Source organism: Pinus tabuliformis, chromosome 3_2, assembly GCF_031772625.1.
Source record: "Pinus tabuliformis cultivar Carrire ecotype Pingquan chromosome 3_2, CPIR1, whole genome shotgun sequence".
NCBI classification, from domain to species: Eukaryota; Viridiplantae; Streptophyta; class Pinopsida; order Pinales; family Pinaceae; genus Pinus; species Pinus tabuliformis.
In genome coordinates, this window is record NC_142302.1 from 709,401,552 (window position 1) to 709,409,578 (window position 8,027).

The 8,027-nt window shown below is 34.0% G+C and overlaps 1 long non-coding RNA gene across 1 annotated transcript; it reads left to right on the forward strand.

Moving 5' to 3' along the window:
• The first annotated feature begins 13 nt into the window (after nucleotides 1-13).
• Nucleotides 14-1,961, forward strand: LOC149182619 (uncharacterized). The gene is made up of 3 exons (XR_016257632.1): nucleotides 14-1,262; nucleotides 1,350-1,436; nucleotides 1,634-1,961. It is a non-coding gene; the product is annotated as an uncharacterized LOC149182619 (long non-coding RNA).
• Nucleotides 1,962-8,027: the final 6,066 nt, after the last annotated feature.

Genomic DNA, 8,027 nt, shown 5'->3' on the forward strand with positions numbered 1-8,027 from the left:
TAAACTAAAAAGGGTCCAAACATTAATTTAGGTAATTGCACCCCAAAACTTGTGTCCAGATTGACAAAGGTTTTGATGTGAGAAATGCCATATAAACCTGTCTCACAATTACTATGCATGTGCAAGTTATGAATATCAAGCAACATCAGAAATCTCAGGCCCATATAATGAGAGCACAAAAATTTATGCATCACTCAATAAATACATTATGTTGTAAAAAATTCTAGTTTACTTTGCAAAGACATGCTTGATCAATTACTGCTTTATCTGTCTATCCTTTAGTGGGAGGAGTACGATTTCCTGATTGTTGGACCTTCCAAGCCTTCAGAAATCTCAATTCTTGAGATGTTTGGCTGCCCTAGTCTTCTTTCTATTTGGGATTTGATATCTTCTTTGATTGTTTGTAAGTCCATGCCCAATTATTTCCAGCATTGATTAGCTCTTGATAAAAAAATGGTTTCATGCTTTCCAAAGATCCCAAGTGATGAATCCTGGACTTGCATTCCATATTCTCTTAATGATACTTGAGGTCCATTTCGTTTCTGCTACTGATATTTCCAGGGAAGGAAGTGGTGGGTTATTGAATTGCATAAGCCATGATGTTCATACTTCCTTGGCAGCTGGACAGTTGATTTAATATAACACAACATATTTTTGTAGCATTGGGTGTATGTATATACACAATATGCATGCACACACATACACAACCCTTTCCTGGTTTCCTGAAACTTTGAAAGTGGCATTTCCAATACACATTTTCAAAAACCGTAACCATTTTTCTGTTTCAGGTAACTTATCACTATAGCCTATGAATTTTAAATGCTCTTCTAAAGAGTTATCAAGCACCTGTTCTTGGCTACCTACTTTGGGTGATGCCTAATACTAAATCTGGTAGTAATGTTTTGAATTTTTCTCAGCTATTTCATATTCTCGCCACATAGTTTTCATGGGGTATCCATGCCATGGAATGATTTCCTTCAACTGATGCAGGTTTTCTATAGGACAATGATACGGGATGTGATTGATTATCATCAACAGTGACATAAATGGAGTCCTTTTTATTATATCAGTAATATGTCCTCCCATGATTGCCTCTGGTATAGGTAAGGAACGCAGTAGGCCAGAGGTTATCAAGTCTCTCTCTTTTTTGTTTTTTGTTTTTTGGTATGTTTATTTTTACAGCAATGCAACAATCCCCAACCAGGCGATAACCCAAGACCAAAGGGAGATGCAAGACTATCCAACCTTACCTGCCATGCCAGGTACATTTGACACTCTTTCATTATGTATGCACATATACCTTGATGCTCTAGAAAATTTCTTTGCGATAACGTTTGACATTTTTCTAGGTAACTATAGAATAAGTGGAGAAGCATCATCTTCTACCATGACTGATCATCTATGGAAGGACTTCAACTCTAGTGGGAATCAATGAGGTATGCACAAAGAATATATAAGCTAGGTTATTATGGCGTTGTCGGGTGGCCCTTTATCATATGATAAGTATATTTATGTTTTCCCATTGTTATGTTGTTATAAAAATACCTTTTTCATAATCTGTTCATGGACATAATTTGTTCTCTTAAAGTTCATGAAACTTTGTGCTCTGACATGGAATGTTGGGTTGTTTCAGAAGGCTCTAGGTACATTGATAACATGGGTGCCTGCAAAATTTGAGGAAAGTTTGAGCCTTCATCAGTGCAATATTACAAATATGGGTGCCTGATGAGCACCGAGGAATGTTTGAGCCCTCATCAATGCAAAAGTAAAAGTTCAATTGGATGCCACTACTCTCCTGAAGTTTCATGAAATTTTGAACTTTGACATGGAATGTCGAGTTAATTCACATGGCTCTGTAATTGTTCAACAAATTGAATTGTTGGTTCTTTTTACTGCAATGTTTCTGTATTTTCTCACGTAATTGGTCTAATACCGCAAACTAAGCTGTAACAATGTTGTATACACACCACAATTTGGGAATGAATTAGTGTTTTGGACATCAATCTAAATTGTTCTTCAAATATATTCTCAAATGTTAGATCTGTTATATGATCAAAACAAATCTAATTTTATTTACGGTGTTCATATTTAAGAAAGAAGCTCTTGGGTTCATAGCATCTTGACGTGTAGTTTTCTGAACCTGTTGCTTTTGAACCAAGTCAACCTGAAACATGCATTCTTAGTTATTCTAATGCTCAATTATGAACTCTGTTACCAACTGCACAACCAACTTTTCCATGAGTTCTAAAAACATGAAGCAAACAAGACACAAATCAAACCCCTTATTTGGAATTGAAGCCTGATTTGGTATTTTTGAAGAAAGAGTGTTTAATTTAAACTGTCCTAGAATCGTTCTCATCACCAATGTTGGATTGTGAGTTGCTGGCAAGTTTGGAAGTGAGGAATAGGGCATGTGTCTTTGTTGCAGAACCTGGTGGTGCATTTATATATCAGACACCCATATAGCAGTTGTACCTACTGTCAATAAGTTTGTTTTCAAGGAGTTGAACAGCAATTGTGATTAATGCCTGCTTTCACCCTCTAAGAGAAAGCATTTCAAGATTTAGCTTCTGGTTGTATTACATATGAGATTTCTCACAACTTGGTAGTTCTTATTTACCAAATAGAAATCACTGTGTTGATGAATTTTCCTGGCAGAGATTAATGAAAGCTTTGTACCATTTTTCTGGGCTATCTATATGTAAGCCGTTTCTCTTATAAATATTGGTAGTTAAGATATGTTAGAATATCAATTTTGCACTTGATTCTGTTAATGCTGGTCTTTTAGATTAAAGTCAAGTGAGTTTAATTGAAAAAATTGCTCAATTCAACTCTCTTCAAGTAGTTCCTGTGGTGTTTTAAGAAACTTATTTGCCCAATTCTCGTGATGCTTAAGAAACTTATTTGCCCTTGCTCTGATTTTTTTTTGCTCTGTAGTAAATGTACTGTAATTTAATTTTCTGCAATAAATGTATTGTAACTTAATCTAACATATCACTCTCTGCCTTATGTGGGTAGTTGGAGATTTGATTTTGATTTTTCCATCTTTTGTTTAAAAACATGTCCATAGGTAAGAGGTTCATACCATACTTCATATATGTTTGATTGCTTGTGTTAGGAAGTTTGCTATCCTGGATCTACTTCCCATGTTTTATGTTTAATTCACAAGACTCTCAAGTTTCTATTAAAACTGGCTTACAACTTTTTCAAGTTTTTACTAAAATTGCCTCTTTGTTTCTAAACCAAGGCCTGTTTGCAGTAAAGCTAAGTAAAGGCTTATAGGCTTATGGGGATTTTGACTTTTGATGCTATTGGATTACTTATTTTCATCTAAGGGTAACAAAATGGAGCAATTGATCCTATTGAGACAGACACTGGTTTCTGTTTTTAGAAGGTTCTATTAAAATTGGCTCACGTCTCTTTCATGTATCTACTAAAATTGGTTCGTTGCTTTTAATGCAAGATCTCTTTGCAGTAAAGCTAAGTAAAGGCTTATGGAGAATTTGACTTAAGGTCCTATTGGGTTACTTATTTTCATCTAAGAAGGACAAGAGAAAGGAGCAATTTTTTCTTTTCATTCCCATCAATTACCATAGCATCATTTAAATTCAGTGATCCTGGCATCAATGCAATGCATATTCAGCATGTTAATCCGGATAAAGAAGCACATTATCTTTTGAAATGGATGAAATTTGTTATTAATTTATTAATATTAATGTATATTTATTTTGATTTTTAATTTATTAAACATGGAGAAGATTAAAACCATGGAAGCTTTAGATTTGAGCAGAATTAAAAAAAATGGAAATTTCAGAGTTGAGTAGAATTAGGGAAAATGTAAAGTTTAGAATTAAGTTGAATTTATGTTCATTTTTTAAGCTACACTTACAGGATTTTGAACCAGCGATCTTCACATAAAAAGGATTTGGAATCAACAATCTTCACATAAGAAGTGCCTTAAAACAATGAGCTTTATCATGGACTCTTCTAAGCCCATGGATTAAATTAAATTAATGTTCATTTATTTTATATTTTATATTATTTTTTAAATATTAAATAATATAACCAGTTTCAGGCTACCTCTAGAATTTGGCTTACCTGAAATTGTTGATACCACAATTTTTTTTCTTTAAACTGTGATTTCAGCAATTTAGGTTGATTGAGAGAGTCTGTTACACTCTAATATTGCAACTTCGGGTACTTGAGATTCTGAGATTTGATTTGTGGACAATAGATATAAACAAGAAAGATTGTATGAGTGCCCTTTATGAACAAGTATGTCACTTGTTTATGTACAATATCTCATCACATGCATTGTAAAAGCAGTTAATTTCATTTTATAAATAATAAAACTGAGAAATAAGATTTTGCAAGTAATCACGAGGGTCAATTGAGTTTATTTCTAGTGTTTAAAAAAAATGATTGCTATCTTTGCTACTCAAATTTAATTGTCATTATATAATGACTTTAAATCTTGTTATACAGTCTTGAACCCAAAAAAAATCCAAGAAATGCTTGATTTACATTAAAAAAAACAAATACTCATATAGATTGAACAGATAAATTGGCAAAATGCAACTTTACTTTCGAACTATCTCTCAAAGTCTTCCAAAAACAGGTACTATCCAGCTAGTTATGTAAACTGGAAGAGAAATAAATTGAAACTAGTTTCAAGAGAAATATGTGTTATTAAGAATAAATTGCTTATAAACATAGTAAAGTAACATTTCATCACTTTTCAACGACCAACGAACAAATCACATAGCATATCAATATCTCTCCAGAAAAAAGATCTGAGAAGGTGTTTGGAAGGATCAGACAACATCATAATGTATTGATGATAATCACAAAACCATGAACCAGTTTCTTTTCTCAAAATACATTTGTCCATGTACATGGAATATATTACATTTGTCCATAAATTTGTCTCACATACAAAAAACCGTAATCATTGCATGTTGTCGAAAAATAAAACATTAATAGGTTCTTCTTTAGTGAAAGAACCATGCTATGATAGACCCCAGAAAAATGATAACAACAACCCATTCGCACAATGGGGATTTATATTGATGGTGATCAATGATTTCTGTTGTAGTGGATGGTGATCCTATGTCATATTTGGCATCTACATATGTGCTTAAAAATGCTCTGGACATTATATCAGTGGACATCTTTTCAATATCTGCAGAGTGATTGATGGTAAAATGTTGAAATCGACAACTCCAATTTATTGCTTCCTTATGAAGAGGTTTTAAATTGTCCTTCCAAACCCGATAGATGCCTTTCATCTGACTACATATCAAATTCGACTTGGTGAAGACTTCAATATCATTGACATCATGTTGTTTTGCCTCTTTTAACCCTTCAACAAGGGCAATGTAATATGCCTCATTGTTTGTCGTCATTCCAGGAACTTCTCTCTTTCCATGAAATAAATGATTTGTTGCCATATTGTAAAGGACAAATTTAATAACTGCTTGACCTGGATTTGGAAAGCAATACACTTCAATGCATAAACGCCACTTTTGCACCATTTTTTACACTTCAAAAATCTGAAAAATAAATAACAATAAATTCATGTTAAACAAGTAGACAATTATCTATTTCCTAATACTCAACATGTTTTTCAATCATATATAATTAAAAAAAGTAGATAATTTGTGTTCATTTACACTGCAACACTTTCAATACTGGCAACTATTCTGCAAAAAACACATTTAGCAATCACCACTTTATATAGATGAAATGCTCATTATAGGACCCAAATACATCTATGAGTTTTAAAATAAATGATACTCAAGGAAGTGAATATTGTATGCAGTTCCCTTATTTTTGGATGTGTGAATAGGACTAATTCTGATCATAGACTAATTCACATCATTCTTTGGTGTGTTTGTTGATAGTAAGTACAGATTCCCTTATTTTTGGATGTGTGAATGGATTAATTCAGATCGCAGTGAACATATTGCTTCATTATTCTCAAACATTTCTGTATATTAGTCCCCTCACAAAGGTACCATTACACTAAAGGGGGGAGAATTATAGTGTATTATGGTGTGTCATAAATACCATCCTGTACAGCATCATCATTTCCCAACATTCTTATTTTTAAGCGACAGCCAGAGTGTGTACATAAGGTATTCAAGGAGTTGAAGAAATTTTCATCCTTTACAAGCCTGAAACTGCTATCCACCAAGGTTTACAGGTCCCCTGACTCGTTTGCAAGGGTTTTGATTTAAAGATGATTGTTTCTAGGTCGAAATTTAAAACACAGAAAAGTAGGACTTCCTTTAACACATGATGTACTCTGATTTGCATAACAATCACATCTTGTCATGCAATTTGTCAAAAGCTTGGGCTACCATCATCTTTTCACAAAGAAAATCACAAGTTATTCCAATTTACGCAAGCATTGGATCACAAACTCAGCTAGCATATGTTTCTCATTCCAAGGTGATGCATTGTGTTGAAGCAATAGGCAAACAGTCTGCCGGATCACAAATACCAGCTAGTGTTCAATAAGCATCCACTTGGTAATTGGAAGAAGATTCCCAACATAGTAGTGGAGCATTAGCTTTCTATTCAAGAATGGCATTAAGGGCATGGTCTAGGTTGAATCTTGGTCTATGCTTCGTATCATTTACACAGTGTGTTCCAATTGAACCTTCTGCATGTGGTTGATAGAAGGTTCAATTGGACAAAATAACCTTGCTCTAAACACAACTATAGAAGCCTGGAGATTGGTATTGGCTGGAAAATTTCAATTGCTTCATTAGTGTTGTGACTTGTACAGGAACATTCCCAACATAATATCTCCAAGAATACTTGGAAACTGCTTCTAGAATTCACTCAACATAAACCCACAAATCTCAAAGGCTATGATCCTCAGGGCAGAAGATAAACTCAACTTCATAACAAATATGGAGTGCCTCTGTTAAATACAGCTCTGTCTACTCAATTAGCATTGCAAGCAAGCAGCCAAGCAGTGGACCAATCTAGAATGGAGGCTTTGATATTGCCATTTCTAGTTTCTACAAACAACACCAACTTCACATGCCTTCAGAAGAATGGTGAGTATAGAGGTGATCGTAGAGAAGTTGCACTCAGAATTGCATTGAACACAAAAACTAAAACTCAAAGACCTGATTGGCATACTGAACAACAAAGGTACATCTTGTTATTCCATTGCCCACTAATTGTTGTGCAAGCTACACTAAAGACAAAGATCTTTGTACAAGACATAGAACAAAGGTCAGAGGTCAGATATTATTACTTGAATACACATAGAATTGTATCTCATAAATAGGCCATAGGCAGAAAATAGAGAAATGCATTAACCTTACAGCCACAGACTCAAATTAGTAATGTTGCAAATCCAAAGGAGTAGTTAATGAACATCCCCTGCCTCTCTAGCTACAGAGAGAACATGAAAATAAGTCCTTTATATCACAGGTTAGCTTAGTCAAAACTTCATCCAAGGAGATTGTTTCATGTATATAATTATGTAATCACAAGTCATTTCAGTGCAATTTTGGAGTGAACTTCACTTGTGTTTGCAGTGTTGGTTTGTCCTCACTGAAGGAAGTGAATATTGTATGCAGTTCCCTTATTTTTGGATGTGTGAATAGGAATAATTCTGACCATAGGCTAATTCACATCATTCTTTGGTGTGTCTGTTGATAGTAAGTACATATTCCCTTATTTTGGGATGTGTGAATAGATTAATTCAGATCACAGTGAACATATTGCTTCATTATTCTCAAACATTTCTGTATATTAGTCCCCTCACAAAGGTACCATTACACTAAAGGGGGGAGAATTATAGTGTATTATGGTGTGTCATAAATATACTATATTTACTTGCTTAAGTTCTCAAAACTTGCAGATGAAGTTGATTTTCTGTGGGGCATACTATTCTGTATTTCCTTTCTAGAGGTAGGTTAAAATGCCAGATAAAGGGAAATACTAGCATAACCACACTAAACGATGGTTTGTGTAGGCAGATAGGAATCGAAGAGACAGTTGAC